Genomic DNA, 20561 nt, shown 5'->3' with positions numbered 1-20561 from the left:
TGTACGTCCCCTACTGTTGCCAGTGGTGAGGATTGAAGCTTCTCAATTACTGGGCCAGTGCAGGGGTGTCACCCCTCTCTTCATCATACTGTATAGATAATACCAGTACAAAATGAAAATGTAGTCAGGTACTTGGGAACATGGATTAATAATTCTCTCTTTTGCCTATCATATGGCAATGATCGTCAGGAAATCATTTTATTTAGCATAGCTAATTGCAGAAAAAATATTCAGAGTCTAAAGAGATAATCATTCTCATACACAAATTGATCAGAACAATTACTGAACACAATGCCCCCTTTTGTGATGTATCTTACTAAACACATCAAACAATTACAAAAACCTAAAGGTTCCTAACCATAAAAGTCACATACCAAAAATTCCTGAGCTATAAGTGGCTGGAAGTTCTAGCCCTTTATTTGTTCAGCATCTTGAAGACTTTCAAGGGGACATTTCTGCTTCTCTTACCATGCCATAAGAGACCTGGCTTTAAGTCCAACGTGACCCCACCAGTGCTAAAACCAGACTTAAATCTGATAAAACAACATGGTGGAGGGATGGGTTTATTACTCAGTGCCTCACAAACCCCTAAAATAAACTCCAATTGCATGTTAGTGAGTGTGACTCACTATTTCCCATTAAACGTAACCTAGATGATAGGATGGGTATTCACAAATGTATTCCAGAACTGAATGGTATGGCCCTCCAGGAGAAATGAAGTACTGTCTGGGAAAGGGTATTAAGGAGTCAAACATACCCCTCAACTGTCTAGAATTTTGCAGGATGTGCAGATTTTTGCTTCATATTTTTGGTCTGTTCCTCATAAAATGTATGGTTTTCTGGTAAATCATTGAAGATGGAAGTCACTATGACAGACATTTGAGTTTCAGACTTCATACCTTCACAAAATGCATGCTAAAGCAAAACCCATTCATTTATCAATTTTCTAAGTTTATAAGAGAAATATTTAAAACCTATCACGGATTTTGGGCCTTTCTTTCCCAGTTTTTGTTTTTCTCCAGAATTCTTGTGGTAGACAGTTGAAAAATATGGTCAAAAGACTAAATAGCCCAGGAATGTCTATGAAATCTATGAATATTGAGTAAAGACATTGAGAGATGTATGTTGCATGTTTCTCTGAATCGTTCAGTCCCTGGGTGATGTAGTTCATCTCACAATTTTCCTTACCAATATGCACCGAGTGCTTCTGAATACCCTCCATAATACATTGAAATAGTAGAAAATAAAACACTACAATTAGCACACAAAATAATAATACAAAGCATGTGACAATGCACTTACAAATTCAAATTAGGCACTGGAAATTTTATTTTTATTATAAATGTATTTTCCAGGAGAGAGACCTGATAGGTAGAGAGCCATTTCTGGCTCAGCCCGAGTATACACACAGATTAATTATTCAAAAAAATCAGTAATATAAATTATCAATAAATATACAGTATAAGTACAGGTAAAACAAATACATAGTACAGCAATGTGAACTGTAAATAGCACTTTGCCTGTTTACAGACTGCTGAAGGTTACTGCTGGAAAGGTGACTAATACACTGTTAATATAGTTGTTACTACAGTAAAAATGAGAACAATTAAAAAGTGTTAAATTATTTTGAGCAGAGGATATGGTATAATTATCCCCAGGATTCACTAATCCTCCTCTTACATGGAAGAGCCAGTCTAAGGGTAAGACAGCAGCATGCCATGCATATTAATGAGGACGAGCTGCCTCAACTCTAAGGCTAACACGGATCATGCACGAGTGCAGGGGCTGTGTTGGACTGCCGAGCAGTCCAAAAATCCATGCCCCTGCAAGTCTGACACTCGAGAAATGTCTACTTACATGAGCGAGCCCGCTCAAATGTGTACATACCCAACACTACACTCCCCCACATTCTAAAGCCCTGTACAATTATAAAATGTAATTTTTTTTTTTTTTTTTTATTTCCGATATAGCTGCCCGTATTTGCACGGGTTTGCCCATTGCTTAGCTACAGTTAGCAGTTTAGACACCGAAGAGGATAATAAGAAACTTCTATGCAAATGAAGCAAAATAACGATAGCGTAGTGGTAGAACCTTCGCACAAAGAGGAGACTTTCCCAGTTCGAGTCTCACCTCTCCCCCCTCTATTTTCTGTTGGAAATCTGTACATAAAAATAATTCCTGACATTTATCATTTAAATTTTTGTAAAAAATGGCCTATGAAGTAGTGAACGAATTTTATATACAAGATGAAATGGTTATGCATACTGATGGATGCATAAGTAACGTATCTTAAGCAATGTGAAGCACTGCTAAGCAAAGTTTACCAGTATTAAGCATATTTAAATGTAATTACTCGTAGCTGAGCACTGCATTAACTAGCGCAATGGCTTTGCGTGGAGCTGCGCATCACGCAAACTAGCACAAACAGAACATGTCTGCACGTAGCTGCGCACCATGCTAACCAGCGCAACATCAGGCAACATCGAGCAACGTAGAGCACTGCAGAGCAATGTCTGGCAAAGACAGATAAACACAGCCACACCTTCTAGCCGGTCTGGCCAGTAGTAAAATAAAAAGCAATGACAGTGCTCAAACCCGGGATACTGTGCACCATAATCACAGTACTGAACCACTAAGCCATGACAGCATTTCACAACCATGGACTTTCAACACACATACATATCAATGGAAGTTTACCCATTGCTAAGCAAGTGTGCCTTTAGCAGAGTTTTTTCAAAACTGGCCAATCACAAATAAGTGCGGTAAATGAGGCATATTTAAGCTCCATAGATGGGAATACTTGCCATAACTGGTTGTAGCTCCCATCTGCAGGCAGCATGGCCAGTGTTGGAGAGGGCTCTCAATTTCGAGCTCAACGTTGGGGCATTGAGGAGTCAAAAGTAATGGTTTGGCTCCTTGTCCATAATCATGAGGACAGACTCCTGCGAGGCCAGTACCAGGGCACCCAATACAAAACGGAAGCCTGGAACTGTCTAGCTCATGAACTCACCAGTGCCACAGGCATCCCTCGGACTGGTGAGCAGGTCAGACACCACCATGCAGACCTGAAGAGACGCAAGGAGGATCAACTGGACCAGTGGATCCAAGAGGCCTGTGGGATGGAAAATGCCCCACTACTGAGCCAGTAGCCATGGAATTAAGTATGTAAGAATTGCTATTCTAGTCTATACTACGGATAGGTATGTCTCAATATCACTTCATTTACTTCACAGCTACAGGTGTCCACGCTGCGAACCAGCAAGCCTATGCAGATAGGCTGCTAAGGCTGCGCCACCAGGCAGGTTAGTAATCATTCTGCTTGTACTGTTATATAAAATAAATGAGAGAGCCTCTAGAAATGTGTTTTAAGTCTTTAATAAAGGTATAATTCCTGGAGTGTGTCTGTGTCATTTTCTTTGATATGTTGTTGTACTCTTGCATTACAGAAATAGTACTGTTGTATTAAGCGCTGTTAACCCACACTTGGGTAGGACCATATAAAGTGGATGAAGGGAGTGCCAGTACCCTTTAAACATATTTACAGTCCTCAACTGTTGGTTCATGCCCAGCATGTACAGGTTAATCTGGCGCATGAGTAGCTTGGTATTGTGTTCCCCAGAAATGTCAGTGTGCTGCCAGAAATGTAGAGAGCCGTTAACATATAACTGATAATTTCACCTGAACATATCTAGATAATTATAGGAAAGTAGAGCTGTCAGTGTACCATCTCAGCAGTAGTGTGTCTGAGCAACTCACAAAATATGTAGCAGTAACATCTGCATCCCGGACAGTTTGTATGTCAGGTACAGCTCATGTATATAAAGATCTGGCAAAACCCATTTCACAATTTAAGGACAATTGGGTAGTGTAATAATACATGTAGGGGACATATAACTGCAGTTAATAGGAATGTAGTGTAAACTAGAAGGATATATAATTTGTTAATGGAGCTATCTTTTCCCACCCTACTGTATGTGCATAAAAAATGCAATTCCATACCTCAATGGGTATGTCTAATCTCCAAATATTTGTTGGTACATATGTCCTATTGGTTTATAAATATCTGCATTTATTTCGATGCATGTGCCCTGTTCAAATACCACAATATTGGTGGCCTGTTGCCATTAATTAAACCTGCATGCTGTTGTAATGTCCACTGTTGTTCTATATATGCATGTGTTATGCTTGCTGTTCAACTGTTGGAACTGGTGTGTTGGGTTAATGGGAATACGTCTGCATGCTGTTATAACTAATTGGGAATGCTGTTGACTGTTACTAACCCATATTTTCATTAAATCCTCCAAAACATAGAACGTATGGGAAGGCCGGTCCCAGCGGACTCACCTGTCCCATCTCAGCTGGCAATGGCATCTAGCACCAGCAGGTCCGATGCCCAGCCTGGGACCTCCTCCTCCGTTGGCCCTGTGCCACCTTCAGGTGGAAGCGCTGCAGGGGATGGGACTCATCCCCCATGCAAGCATAGGCGGAGGAGGGCCACCTATCACCCTCCAAACGGTCTGGGCTGTGGTGCGTAGAGAGATCGAGCGTCCTGTCATTGATCCTCCATGCCAGCTTGAGGCATGAGTGACATGACTCACGGGTGAGCCTGCCCCTCCTACCCAGCCCCCAGCATAGCCACCCTCTGGGCTGTGAAGGTGTAGTGGTGACTGCCCATGGGTGGGGATCTCAGTTCCACTGTTGCCATCTGTGGGCTCATGGGCTTGCAATTTCCAAACATCCTTCCCCATCAATGGTGTTCACCCACCACGTGTCATATTCCGCCCCTGTATGCATCTTGTTTGTCTTGTCTGTTTACCTTCCCAACCTACCTCCCCAAATGTACCCATTTCCCCTACCCCACATTCCACTCTCACCTGAAAAAAAAAGGGCAATCTGCTCCCAAAACAAAATACGCCCCATACATACCTGCCCATTTTGCACACATGTCCACTGGACACACAAAATGTAATTTAATGGGCAGTACAACATACTTTGTTGTCCTCACCACTCTCTTAGGGGTGGAAGGTTTCATATTTCCTTCCAAATGTATTGCATATGCACAGCTGTTGCTGTTAAAGAAATGGGCAGCTATGGACCTTCCCCATACCCATCCTGCACATCCCGAGCTGTTTTCCCTACTGTCTTTCCCTCTTTGTGCCCCTATTTCACCACTTTCCTATCTCCCCATTTTCTTTTCTTTCAAAAAAATGAGTGCGGGGGTTAGCGGGAGTAAGCACGTTTAAGCAGTAGTTAGCGAGCTTGCGCGAGTGTGCGCTTGTTTGCACTTAGCTAAGCATTGCTAAGCATCATGCAAACCCGCTCACAACTGCTTAAAAGTGCCTTAGTCACTCTGTATGTGAGGGCCTTTGTTCTGCTCAGCAGCAAAATAAAACACCTCTGTAAGTCTCAAACCCGGGACCTTGTACACACTACACTGCATGAAGTACCACTAAGCCACGGCAGATATACAACAAGTTGATGCTGAAATAAATATATCATGCATCAGAGTGAGCGAATGTAAGGGAAAAATAGGAATGCCATAACACATAACTTATTCTGTGGATCTTTACCAGCAGTTGTTGTGGAATTGTATTACATGACTGTGATAACAGAAGCAGCCATTCTAGGAGGAAATAATGTTACAGCAGCACTTTACAACCCCCACACAGTATCATAGCAGGACAAACACTGGCATATCTGATTAGGGCAGAGGCCATACCTCCCAACTGTGCCTAATTTTCAGGGATGTTCCTGATTTTGAAACAAATTTTAGCTGTGTCCCTCTGAAAAGTACTGACGTTGGCCAGAAAGGTGGTGAATTACACTTAATGAACAATGACAATAAGTAAGAGTTAGACACTGCTTGTACTTCAGAAAAGGTGTATTAATCCATATGCTCTGGTTCTCTCAAAGTCTCATCTTAATGGCACTAATATAAGGTATACCTCACTTTTACCTACTTTACCCCGAGTCTGTTCAAATATGTATCTGAGTGTTTGAGAGGCCTGGCAGAGGCAGAAACACAGGCATATCAGCTTTTCTGCTTACACACTGTGCAAATAGCTTTGGAAGGAGTTCCAGAAGCATACCCTTATGTAGGACTACAACAGTGAAATACAAAAGGATGTAGCCATGTACTGGTAGCAACCAACTGTTACAATACCATTGTTCCAGTGCTGAAAAGACCGTTGTGGTGCACAGACAAAGAAGAACAGGCTAACCTCTGGCTACCATGTGGATAGGTCCACAGTTGGGGGCTATGCAGACAGACCACTTGCCTTGATAAACTAACAGGTACACAGCAACCCTTTAAGTCCAGCAAGATAAAATTCACACAATAATACATAATGCTCTCTCTGTACTTCTGCACCCCTACCCAAATGTAGAATATCTGTGTTCAGGGTCTGCCAAGGATGTAGGTAGGCATACTCAGTACTGAAATTTGTCCAGTTTTCTTGAGCAGCCTGTGCTAATGTCAATACTAAAAAGCACAAACTGTTCAGAAGTGAGTACATTAATATTCACAGTATAGCAGTTCACAAACAATTCATGTGCCAAAGGAATACATCTCAATAACTAGTTTTGTATGGCAGTTAATTGTACAATTAGAAAAGAAAGTACATACTCCCATGTATCTTGGGTTAGCATTTTGAGGGGTGAGTACAATTCTACACTGACAAGTGTGTACAGGAAGCAGCAACATTCTGGTCAGAGTACAGCATTTAAATCACTGGCTACACCCCTGGCTTCAGATATAAGAACTATACCAACCTTCTGCCTTAAACAACGATGTCCACAGCAAACAAGCATGATCTCCATCTTGGAAAGCTGAAAGGGCCACGCCTACCTGAGTTAGCAATTTATAGCATTGGGTTGCTATGACAGTGATTACTGCAATTACCACACAGCAGGCTGCATGCAATTAGCAAATGGTGGCCACCAATTGGTGCAGAGGCCATCACATGCACATCTTGAAATACCTATAAAAGCAGGCTGTAATTGCTGCCAACAAACTCAATCACTCTACTGCAGAGACAGAGAGAGAAAAGTAAAAGGAAAAAGAAAAATAAATAATACCAAGTCATACAAAGGAAAGGTATGGAACATATGTATTTACTGGCATGTAGTAGATGTTTTTGAAGAGTACTCTACATAATGTGAACCATTCATATATGGCAGCAGTACGTATCTATGCACAGATGTCCTGCTTAACTACTGCCATGGACAATTCAGTGTGTACCTGTGGGCAGTGGGACATAACTGTGAAATGTGTAGCTCAGTATTAAATGTCAAACATCTGATCCATGTTATCTGTTCTGTACAGTAGTGTGGCCAATGGCTGTTTGGGGGATTAGTGCAAACATTTCTATAAACATGGGTGTGACAGAGTAACACATGCATGATAGTCATATTAAAGTGTAGCTTAGCATTGGCAACTGCTGTACCAGGCTAGTATGCTAATCTAGCATTTGGAGCTATATATGCCCTCTCTAATGTTACTGAGTGTTCACATGCGACACCTGTTCATGTTGCAGCAAGGCCAAACAGTTCAGCTGTGAGGTCCAGGGACTTACAAGAGTGTGGACCTTGTGTGTGTATGGCACACACATACTGAGAGATATATGTGTGATATATATTAACATCTGTATATGTGCATACAGCAAGGGACATACTGCAACTGTTTGTGAAGGGTGGACATATATATGTTGGTGAAGGTTATGTGCATATTTGTTTGTAGGTTTTAGTGTGTGACAAGCAAGACAGCAAACAGTGCTGGTATATGACATGTGGTGGTTAAACACTGTTCAGTTTGCAATGTTGCAGCCAGTGAGGCCTGCTAAAGCTACCTGGGCTGTGAACACTTTCAATGCATTTCTCACAAGACTGTGTGATATTATTACATTACTGTATACCTCACATCCTTTGTATAATTGATATTCCCACCATGAAAGGTGGAATGTACATGTACCTATATGTATATGTACACCAATGGATGTATATATATATATATATATATATATATATATATATATATATATATATATATATATATATATATATATACAGAGAGAGAGAGAGTCATATATACTCATACACACCCACATCTACTTGTTGCAATAGATTCTATGTAAAGTTGACTGAGTGTGATGGTCAATGTGTTGGTGAATATGTCAAAGATGTGTATTTGTGGGATAGCTTAGTGGGAAACTGTTTCTGTCATGGTATTATGGGTCCTTGCTTTGATCCCAGCAAACGCTGTGTATGCTGTTGCTAGGCAGATAAAGCACTATGGCATACAGTCTGATGTAGTCCCTTGGTGTTAACTGGGGTGTGTCATTGGAAGCTAAAGCACTACATGTATGCTTATTGATTGGTACTGATGTTGAATCCAAATCCTGTATGTAATGTAGTACTACTTGAAGCTCTGGGCCTAAACAGCAAAGTATGGTGTATGTCCACATTGCTTGGAACCACTGTTTTTTGTGGTCCCTGTAGTCATCACAGATTACATTCCTCAAGCTTAAGGTTTTGTAAGTAGTGACACACAGTACTGTACGGCACACACGTAAAGCTTATCTGGGTTGCCACACCTTTGTGTCTTGTAATTATGTCTGATGTGTGTGTGGGTATGCCTGTAACATGTCCTCTGTCATATGTGTGTTACAACATATAACTGCGTATCTAGCAATATTTATAGTTTACTACAGCAGTATGCCACCTATATTCACAATTGTGCACATATTTTGGCCATGGGTTTGCCATCAACAAGTTGTGTGGTATAATGGTAATACTGTAACTGGACCTTACAAACATTGCGATGGATGACATATTTCTTTATGCATTGACTTGATCTATACCTGCTGTGGCTAGGTGGTGCATTGTGTTGCATACAGTGTGCCAGGTACTCTTGTATAGTCTTATATAGTGATTTTATTTTGTTGCTGTGCAGAACATAGTTTATTATATAGAGCGTGACAGGCACTTTCAAGCAGTTGTGGGGTGAGCACTGATAAGTGATAGTGAAAGTGTTTAATCTCAGTCAGCTAATAGGTTGCTATATATGGCAGTTCAGTGATATCTGTACTGTATAATGTTAAAAGTGCCATATAACTTGCTCATACATATCTTTTCTTTATGCCTTCCAGGGATCATGGCACACCATAGAAATCCTAGCTACAGTAGTGCTGAAGATGAGATTCTTACCAGCTGTATGATTCAGCACTACAGCCTACTATTCTCCAGAACCAGCCAAGACCAGCAGGAGCGTACTGCAATGTGGCAAGATGTTGTCCGGAGGCTAAACGAGGTAGGCCTGCATAACCGGACATATGAGCAGGTACGCCACCACTGCAGTGATCTACTTAGACATGTCCGTCAGTGTGCTTCTGATGTATGGAGACAACAGCTTGCAACAGGTGGTGGGGTTAACATCCACCCCCCCCTCACCAGAGTGGAGGAGCTGCTCCTGAGCCTGGTGGCACCTGGCCAACAACAACAGCAGCAGACATTTACCATGATGGAGGTTGGAGCCACCCAGCAAGAACACATGGAGCATGCAGGTAACATGGCATATCTGTAGACTACTGTTACCTCTATTGGTAGATCATGCATATGCGAGATGTGTACTGTGTAGTTAGAAGATGTGGAGCCTGTTGTTGTGCAATACTGATCATTTGGAACATAATCTGTAGGCCTGTGAATGTAAACTGTTGTTCTACTGTAAGATTGCAAACCCACAGTAGCAATGCCACAGTTGTCGCCACTGACAAACTGTCTCATATATATGTAGGTCCCTCTGGTATGACAGCAAGGCAGCAGACAGATGCTGGTGAGTGTTTTCTACATTTATTATTGCAAATAAAAAAGTGCATGTCATAGCTAAGGTTTAGGCCATGTACACATGTAACACACCTACCCATAATGCATGCTGTGCATGTTTGCTGTGAGACCATACACATCTCACTAATGTGATTAGCTGCCTCAAACACATGCAATACACAGACCATCACAAACAAATGTGGCTACACTGTAGTGACCATTGGATAGGCAGAGTCGATACACAACATGCACATAACATACACAACTATGTCATACACAGAACATGTTAACATGCTACACATTAAGGATTCACAAACCCTCTGTAAAGTCACACTCCAGTATCTCAAATGTCATCCACACCGCACACATAATATACCTGAGGGGTAGAGGCCTATCATGGGGTAGTGAAACACTCCAGTATCTCAAATGTCATCCACACAGCACACATAATATACCTGAGGGGTAGAGGCCTATCATGGGGCAGTGAAACACTCTGCAACACACAATACATTCATGTTAGGGAATGCTCCTTATTGGCCTCCTTACAAACCCATGTAACAACTGGTTGTGAAATGGTGAATGTAGCCATGGTAGTGCAGTTCTGGTACAGCATGACAGGCTCTGGTTTGGGACACATTTGTAGCCTTGAGTGACCACATCATGCTTCATGATGATGGCTTATGGTACTACACCCCATCCAGTTATTGTAACCACAGTACTACACATAGCTTTCATTGCTATACACCTCAATGTTGTGTGTGCAAACATATGCACCTCTAAACAATATGCATACCAATCACCATTTGCACAACTGACACATATGTCTTGTGATGCTATTAAGTGGCTAGGTCATATGACACACATTGGGTATGTGTGATGTTTAAATTTGCAGTTGTGTTTTAGCATGCCATGTCATGGATGACACTGGCATATCCACAATATGATCTACACTCACCATAACTACTGCACATTGGGTATGTGGGCCAATGGTATTCCATCAGTTATACATGCACCACTGATCTTGTGTGTATACACCATGCATGAGCTAAAACTGTGTCCACAATTATTTGCTAAAGACACAGAGGCTCTAATCAGAATTGGATGTCTATGTGACACACAGATACACATCTAGCCATGGTATGTGCACCTGTGAGTGATGGTGCACAGTACATTACAGAGTTTTGAATACTTGCACAGCAATGTTGTGTCCATGTATGCATTGCGTTCCAGGGGGAGGCCAATCACCGAACAAGAAAACACATGCATCAAAGCCATGTATACTGTTAGTAACAAGGACTATCCATACTTGTGTTGCTCAACTGCATGCAGTGCATGTCCTGCATACTGACATGTGTGATATGACTGTTATGCTTGTGATACTGTACCCCACCATCAACTGCTATTGAGTATGTTCTGAGATTGCTGGTGCTGTGTGTGTGTGTGTTTCTGTTTTAGTGAGGAGTGTATTTGTGTGTGTGCATGTGCATGTGTGTGTGTGGTCTGACATTATGTACAGGTCTTAAAGTGTGTTTCCTGTTTTCCTCTCACAGGTGCTGAGGTGGGGCTGGTTCAGTGCAGCAGGGAACCTGATGTCACTGACACAGATAGTGATAATGAGGATAGGTGTGTTTAGGCACAGGCAGGTTTCTCAGGTCTGTTGTTGGGCCACCAATTGACAGTACACAAGTCTCCACCCCATCCATGCACACAGTCATACTGCCTGTGCATCCATCATCACCAATGCCCTTAGCAGAGGGACAGTGTACAGTCGGCACTGGCCAGGACAGTGTGATATCTATGGCACATGCATCAGGACACAGAAGCCATAGCCAGATGTCTGGAATGGTACCACATAGGCAGATGCCTAGGGGTTCTCGTCAGAACACTGCTGGTCATCATGCCCCTGGCAGACGTGCCACAACTCTTACAACCACACGCATGTTCCAGGCTGTCATGGAGGCACAGGCACGTATGGAGCAGTACACCAGACCGGGACTAAGGGCACAGAGGGCTCATAACACCTCTGTAAATGACAGTATCCGTGACCTAGCAGGTGCCATACGTAATTACACGGAGGTCATTGATAGACGTTGGGGTGAGACATTAGATGTCCTCCACAATGTCATGTCCATGTGTCAGGACAGTGCGGGACGGTTGAGACGTGGACGTATGCCAGCAACATCATCAACTGGCAGTCACCGTGGACGTCCATCAAGTCATAGCTGCTCCCGTAGTGCCAGTACCAGCCCCAGCAATGTTAGGGGAGGCTGTCCATAGACCGTCCTAGAAAACCATGTGCACGTGGCTCTGGCCAGTCCCAGCAGGGACCTGGATCCAGTAGACATATGTCAACCTCTGAGGATAGTACTTAGTTTGGATTAGTACCTGATACTGTCTGTAGCACCCCTGCCAGGCACAGGTCCTGTATCCGTGGCCAGAGACTGTGATCTATAAAGCCTGCCAGGTACAGTCTGTAGCTGTCCCACAAATCCCCGTATATGGCAGCCACATGGTGGAACTGTGTGCATGCAGACACACACACACACATAAACCAGACACCTAGGGCAAACACATACCTGCACACATTACATCCACATTGGCCCATAACAGTACTTTCTTGGCACACACACACACACACACACACACACACACACACACATGCACGTCGATTGCATGGCTCAATGTAGGCCTCTGGAAAACCAACAACACACCCTGTGCATATGATGAAACCTGTGCCACCTCCTGTCATCTGCAACATTGATGCAGGAACAGGCTAACATGGTGCCGATGCACAGGGTGACTTTATTACAGTATAGCAATGTTTTAATGTGCAGCATGTTGTCAGCAGTAAAGTGTAATGATATCCTTGAAGGTGTAGCTGAGCAGGCATGAAGCATTAAAGCTATAATTATCAATGTAGTATTGTTTACACCAGCATTTATTCCAACTGTGTATTGTCTGCCCATGTGCCACTTGGCTGATGTGTGTAGTTTTGTCAGCATGTGTTATAGAGTGGACAGTAAGTGTGGGATGTGTGCAGCACAGATATGCAGGTGTACATTTGTGAACATGGTTGAGGTGCACTATCTGCATGTACGTGCATATTGGACACATGGGCAGGGTGACATGCCCTGTATTAGACAGTGTTAACACTCCATAGTTTCTATTGGTGGCCAGTATGCATTGTACTACACACATTTTGGAACGTGAGTACACGTGTGTGTATGACATAGTTTGACACTGTGCTGTGGGTGATACTATTGTTACTATCTGTCATTGGTTTGCATTCTGGTAGTATACATAACCTCAACAGCCTGCCCATAAACAATTGTTAGATGATGGCTTGACAACTGGCACACACATGTAGGACACACAGTAACATTTGCAGCCTTCAAGTACTATTCTATGCCAGTAACAAGTGGTATTCACCTGCACTCAGTCATGGGACCACGTTTGGCATATAGCTTTCTTAGGTACAAGCAAACACAGTAGGGATATGTCTGGCCACGTTTGGCAATGCATACTGTGGGCTATAATGCAGTCTCCAGATGACACACACACATCCTCCAAAAGGGTATCATACAGACAGATACCTGGTGTCAAACCCATGCTGTAAAGCTATAAGCCAAATAAAGCACAGTCATCCACTTTTACAAAACATAGTATCCCCAGAGTACCACATAGGTAGTAGCCCCCAAAATGTGGAACAGGTACCGATGTATACATAGAGCCATGTGTTAAGTCATGTCTCCTTTGATGATCACATTTCCAAAGGGTTTTGGAAATACCTCTGTGGATCACATAAGCAATAAGGGGTCTGCATGCATATCCACAAAGGTTGTTGCACACTTATAATAAATAGCCATCTTTGACAGATTTTGCCGCTTTTGAACAGGTTTCAAATATACCTCAGGCATAAACCCTCACTCACACTATTCAATCGAAACCGTAATGAGCGTATGTGAAATGGATGACGTAGGCCAGGGATCACTACAGTGGCTAGGCTTGTCACAAGCATACAGGTGTGATCTAAGGTCTGGAAAGCAGCAGCACTCTGGCAAAGATAACAGATGTGTTCATGGAGAAAGCAGGGTTCCCACCTATAAAATAATTGAGGTCACATGTATGTATATGTATTTGCCACACAGCTACCTGACACGTGTAATGCACATACTGTTGTCATTATGATATGTCATACAGTAGTAAAAGCAAAAGCCACGACACATTGACCAACAGTGTCACACACGTGGAGCACACACACACACACACACACACACACACACACACACACACACACACACACACAGTCACTAAGTGCAGGATTCAAACCCCTAACTACTTTATGATATTACAGCAGTACACATTTACACGACGTGCTATACACATTACTGGGAGTTCTCCTTTCCACAGGTATATTTGTAGGATGGTGACATCATCAGACTTGACAAAGATGAGTATACCACTTTTAAGGTGTTTCAGTAGTCTCCAAAAAGACTGCTCCTCTCCAAGGAGACACACACACACAGTTGGCAAGTGCAGGATTCAAACCCCTATCTAACTACTTTATGATACTACAGCAGTATGCATTTACACAACGTGCTATACACATTACTGGGAGTTCTCCTTTCCAAAGGTATATTTGTAGGATGGTGACATCATCAGACTTGACAAAGATGAGTATACCACTTTTAAGGTGTTTCAGTAGTCTTCAAAAAGGTTGCTCCTCTCCAAGGAGACACACACACACTCTCATACAGTTGGCAAGTGCAGGATTCAAACCCCCACCTAATTTCTTTATGATACTACAGCAGTACACATTTACATGATGCACTATACACATTACTGGGAGTTCTCCTTTCCACATATATATTTGTAGGATGGTGACATCATCAGACTTGACAAAGTGTGTTACATTAGGTGGGCTACATAGAAGGAATTTCTTAACACTTTGGCAATGTGATCATCAAAGGAGAGTTTACTATCTACCTGGGTCCCCAGGTCCATAATTACATTCTCCGTACATACTGGATTACCACCTATGTGGTAATTTGTGGGCACTTAGTTTTATCCAAAGGGGATGACTATGCATTTTTTGGCATTCTGCTTGAGGGCATTGTTTTGACACCAGGTATCTGTCTCTGTAAGACCCTTCGGGAGAATGTCTGTGTCAGCCATAGAGTCTATTATGGACCACAGTTAGCAGTCATCTGCAAACTTGGTCAGCCATAACTCCTCCCATGCTTGCCTGTACCACTCAGCAGTATCTACTGAACAGGTGGTGTCCCAGACCAAGACCTGTGGGATGCCACTTGTGACTGGTTTAGAGTCGGACATGGCACCCACAACTCTGACCATGTGTGTTTGATCTGTGAGCCAGTTGGCCACCCATCCTGTGACATAGGGGTTAATGTTCAAGCTGGTAAGCTTGTCCATGATGCCAGAGTGGGGAATGGTGTCAAAGGCCTTAGTGAGGTCCAGGTGGGCTGTGTGGACTACTTTCACCTCCATCTATGTCCTTGGTAACTGTTTCAAAGAAGTCAACTAGGTTTAGGAGGCAGGATCTGCCTTTAACAAAGCCAAACTGGGTAAAGTCCAGTGTCTGGAGGTTCCCAATGTCTCTGTTTATGGGTTCCATGATAATTTGCTCCATAGCTTTGCAGACCAGGCTAAACAGACCTATAGGGCAACAGTTTCCAGGTTCTGTTGTGGCACCACCTTTGTGGAGCTAGATGACTGCAGCTGTATGCCATTCTTTGGGTACATAGCCTGTGGTAAGGTTGAGTCTGGACAGTGAATGTAGGCGAGGGTGTAGTTCCTTTTGGGGCTGGTGTAAGACGCAGCCTGGGACACCATCCAGTCCCACTGATGCTGTGTTCTTAGCTTTGGAGAGGGCTGTTTTTACCTGCATGTCCATGAAGTCTGGGGCTCTGCATTCTTCTGTGATGGACACAGGCCCTTTTGGGGGTGGGGGTGGGGGGTGAAGTTTGCACTGAACTTGTCTGCCAGGATGTGGGCAATGTCAGTTGGTTCAGTGCATTTTTTTGCCATTTTGCAGTAGCTGACAGCATATTTGAGAGTTGACACCTAAATGTTTGGTATAGCTAACAAAGGCTTTGTGGTTGTTCTTAGATTCCTTGGCAATTTGTCTTTAGAAACTGGCCTTGGATTATTTTATGAGCGATCATTTCTTCCTAATAATGATCAGTGATGCCTTTCCTTTTGTGAAGTTTACTCTGTCATGTGTTAGTTTCCTCCTTCTGTTGTATAGCTTATTTACGGGCAACGACCACCAGATTGGTTTCTTCTTTTTGGAGGAGTGCGTCTTGGTTTTATTTGGGATGTCTCGATCCATGCATCCCTGTCGATGCTCATAGAATGCACTTGTAAATGATTCTGCAGATTGTATAACATTATCCTATAGCAAGGGGGTTTTGGAACTTTCCACTTTGGTCTTGAGAAGTGTGCAGTTTGTTTTTGAAAATTTCTTCACAGTGGTTTCCTTGACTGGGGGGGTGGATGTCCAGTGTGATTATTTTATGGTCTGATATTACCAGCGAGGGGTTTATCTCTGGTGTGGAACACTAGTACCCCATGTTGGTGATGATCAGGTCCAGCATGTTGTCACCTCTAGTGGGTGTGGTGACCAGCTGTTCCACGGCGTTTGAGTTTTTAAACTCTAGGAAGCATTGGGCAAAGGACGTTATACATGAGTAATTCTCCCAGTCAATATTTGGGTAGTTGTAATCTCCTCATATAATGATGTTTGGTAGGACCTTTATATTTTCCAGTGTTCTCAGGAATACTGAGTGAGGTTCCTGAGACAAGGTAGGTGATCTGTAGCAGGCTACAATCTGATTGATAAGCAGCTTTGCCCACTGTTAGTTGCATTTGCATGGGCTCTAAGGCCTCATGCTGTGCCACTAACCTGAAGGTGTGGGTATCCATAAGGTAAATGGATACACCCCCTCCTTTTGTATTTCACTCTGGGTTTTGGGGCTGACGATCAGAGGGATTGTGAGTGTTTTATGTGGAGCATGTCCAACAGCTCTGTGTTTGACATAGCTTTGTATGTTAGGCAGAGATTACCTCTGAGTAGGCGATATGTGAAAGAGTACAGCTGGAGCATTTTGAGACGGTCTGTGTATGGCATGTATTTCAGGCCGCTAATCCTCTTTGTGAGGTATTTCTGCAGACTTTCCAGTTGTTGTAGATGTCTTGTGAGGTACATAGCAAAAGGGGCGTTGTACTCTATTATGGATCTAGTGAGTGATGAGTAGAGGGGAACAATGTCCTCTTCTATTCTGCATGAGACACCTTTTGTGATGAGGTGCACCACATAGGATTTCCTGACTACTGTGGGGATGTGATTATCACAGGTGTGTCCACTGTCCACCTGTGACCCAAAGTCTCTCATCACACTTTCATTGTTAAATATACTACCGCCTATGTTGTAGTTCATGGCGATTTATACCTAGTTTAGTGGGTTTATCTATAATTCCAGAGTGGGGGGTGGTGTTGAAAGCCGTGGCAATATCTACATAGGCTGTGTAAACCACCTTACCTTTGTCTACGGTTCTGGTGACTGCTTCAATGACGTCTATCAGGTTTAGGAGACATGATCTACCTTTTACAAACCCAACATGGTTGTGGTCCAGAGTTTGGAGATTACCAATGTCTTTTTTTATAAGTTATATGATAATACATTCCATGGCCTTGCACAGCAGGCTCATCAGGCTAATGGGGCGCTAGTTCCTGGGGTCCGTGGTGGCTCCCCCCTTGTGTAGTTGGATAACTGTCACTGTGCGCCATTCAGCAGGCACAAAGCCTGAGGTGAGGCTATGACTGAACATGGTACGTAGGTGTGGTGCCTGTTCGTTCTGAAGTTTGTGTAGAACACAGCCTGGGATTTTATCTGGTCCCATAGATGCTGTGTTCCTGGCTTTGGAGAGTGTTTTTTTACCTGTGCAGCCGTGATGACAGCAACTTTGCAGTCTTCCGTTATAGAGATGTGCTCTTTCAGGGGTGAGAGGGGGGGTAAAGTTAGCACTGATCCTATCTGCCAGGCAATATCAGTTGGGTCTGTATATTTAGTACCATTGTGCTGTAACTCAGAGCAGATCTGAGTGTTGCCATTGAGATTCTTGACATAGCTATAGAATGCTTTGCGGTTGTCTTTAGAATCAGTGTCGATTTTGTTTTCATAACTAGCTTTGGAGGATTTTATTAGGGATCACAGCTTCTTACTGATGTTGACCATGGAGCTCCTCCACTCATGGGATTTTACCCTCTTTTGCAACAGTTTCTTCCTTCTGTTGTGCAGTTTGTTTATGGCAGGGGAACACCAGATTGGCTTCCTTTTCTTGGAGGATAGCGTCTTGGTTCTGTTTGGGATAGCACAATGCATGCAGTCATGCAAGTGCTTATAAAGTGCAATTGTGAAGGATTCAGTAGTCGTAACTGTATTGTCCATCTGCATGGGTGTCCTGCAGTTCAGCACTCCTGTCTTAAGAAGCATGAAGTTGGATATGGAGACATTTTTTAACATGGTTTCCTTAATGGGGGTGTGGGTCCAGAATGTGGATATGTATGGTAATTAACTTATGGTCAAGATGGGACCAATGAGGCACTGACTTCAGGTGTGGAACACCGGTCACGCAGGACAAACCAAACCCCATAACCAACACAAATAACCACAAAGTGAGCTAAATGCTACTCATTGCCAGAAGTCTCAGCCTCCAGATGCACACACTCGAGGCACTTCTCATTATGTAGAATATTGATATATGTGCAGTAACAGAAACCTAGTTCAAGGCTCCAGACAGCACACCAGCACTACCAAGATACTACTCATTCCATACCTTCCAGCATCAGAACCTGAATCATAGCACATAGGGTGAGGATGTATCCATATTCATCAAGGATACCTACACCTCTCTCTACATGCTTTCTACAGGATATGTACTCATAGAATGTTGCACAGCAACGTTCTTCACACTCCACAGGGGTGAAGCCACAAAAACCCCTTGGCATTCATGCTCTATGAGCCTGACGAGTGTATTCTGCAAGGCAATGGAGCCAATCATAATGGAAGTCAACAATACAGAGATTGGGAACCTTTACACAGTTGAGAACACCCAGTTTGGCTTGGTCAAATGCAGACCATGCCTCCTGAACTGGGAGGATTTCTTTGACAGTTACCCAGGCTACAGATGATTGAAATGAACTCAACACAGTCTACCTATACCTCGCTAAGGCCTTTGACACCATTCCCCAGTCAGGTATCATAGATGAACTCACCAACCTGGCCATGAATCCATGCATCACAAGATGGATTGCAAACTGGCTCACAGATAGATCCCATACATTAAGAGTTGCTGGCTACATGTCAGACTCTGGTGTCCCCCAGGGTTCAGTCCTGGGGTCCCTCCTGTTTGGTATAGACTTCTCAAATGTACATGCCAATACAGGAGGGCTGTGGTTGACTAACTTTGCTGGGAACTGTAAAGTGTTTGCCATAATAAATTCCCTGGAAGACAGACATATTCTCCAGAAGGGACTCTATGAGACAGATGTGTGGTGTCAGAATCATGGCCTCAAGCTCATTGTGGAGGAATGCATAGTGATCCTCTTTGTTGAAAACAAAATACCCACAAATTACCACATACATGTTACCCCCTTAAAAATGACAAGGTGATAAGGGATCTAGGGACACAAGTAGATAGTCATCATTCCTTTGACAACCATGTTGCCAAAGTGATTGGGAGATCCTATGTGGCCCACCTAATCAACAAAGGGTGTGCATCAGGATCCAAAGAGGTAGTGTTGGCACTCTACTCTTACGTTATCAGACCCATCATTGAGTACAATGCACCATTTTGGATGTACTCGACTTAGCATATCCAGCAGCTGTAGAGACCACATAGGTACCTCACCAAGAGGATTACTGGCCTCAAACAGTTGTGTTATGCAACACAACTGGTAAAACTAAATCTGTTCTTCATTGCGTACCGCCTACTCAGAGGCACATTCTGCCTAACATACAGAGCCATGTCCAACACATAACTGTTGAACATGCTCCATCTACAGATAACAACACCAAGTCGCTCTACACATTCCAGGGATTTGAACCTCATCGCAACGAAGAATACAACATGCTGGTGGGATAGAGTACCATCCCAGACACTTGCCATACTGTGGAACAGAGTCCAAATGTACATCAGACAGAACCCCTCGCTGACACTCTTCAATTGGAACCTTGATGAGTGGATGGGAAACAGACAATTCATGCCAGGCATCACATCAGCAGCCCCACTAGAAAGGGACTTAGGATACTAACTATTAGAACTAGGCCTTGGGAGACTACCCAATGGTGTGGTGAAAGCTGCACATCTTGAGTAGGTTGATATATGCCTTCGTGGAGAGAGGTTCATAGCTATGTGGTAGACTATGTGACAGGTACATGTATACAGATAGTAGATGTGTACTTCATTGTACAGTCATGTTGTACAGCAGGCACATGGACCACATACACTGTAATGCTTACAGATACTGGTGGCTGTTATGTACAGTGGGAGAGATGTGCACCTCATGTATTTCGTGCCATTGGGATGTGTGCTGGGTGGGACAGTCCTGGATGGCTCCCTGTCATGGTCACCCTCTTACACACATCTCTGCCCATCCATCTTTGGCTTATTATACCATGTCCCCCCCTACATGTGTACATACATATATATATATATATA

This window comes from Protopterus annectens, chromosome 5.part0 (assembly GCF_019279795.1).
Source record: "Protopterus annectens isolate FY-2018-M chromosome 5.part0, PAN1.0, whole genome shotgun sequence".
Lineage (NCBI taxonomy): Eukaryota > Metazoa > Chordata > Ceratodontiformes > Protopteridae > Protopterus > Protopterus annectens.
The sequence above is the reverse complement of the archived record's forward strand: the minus strand, read 5'-3'. Positions refer to the sequence as shown.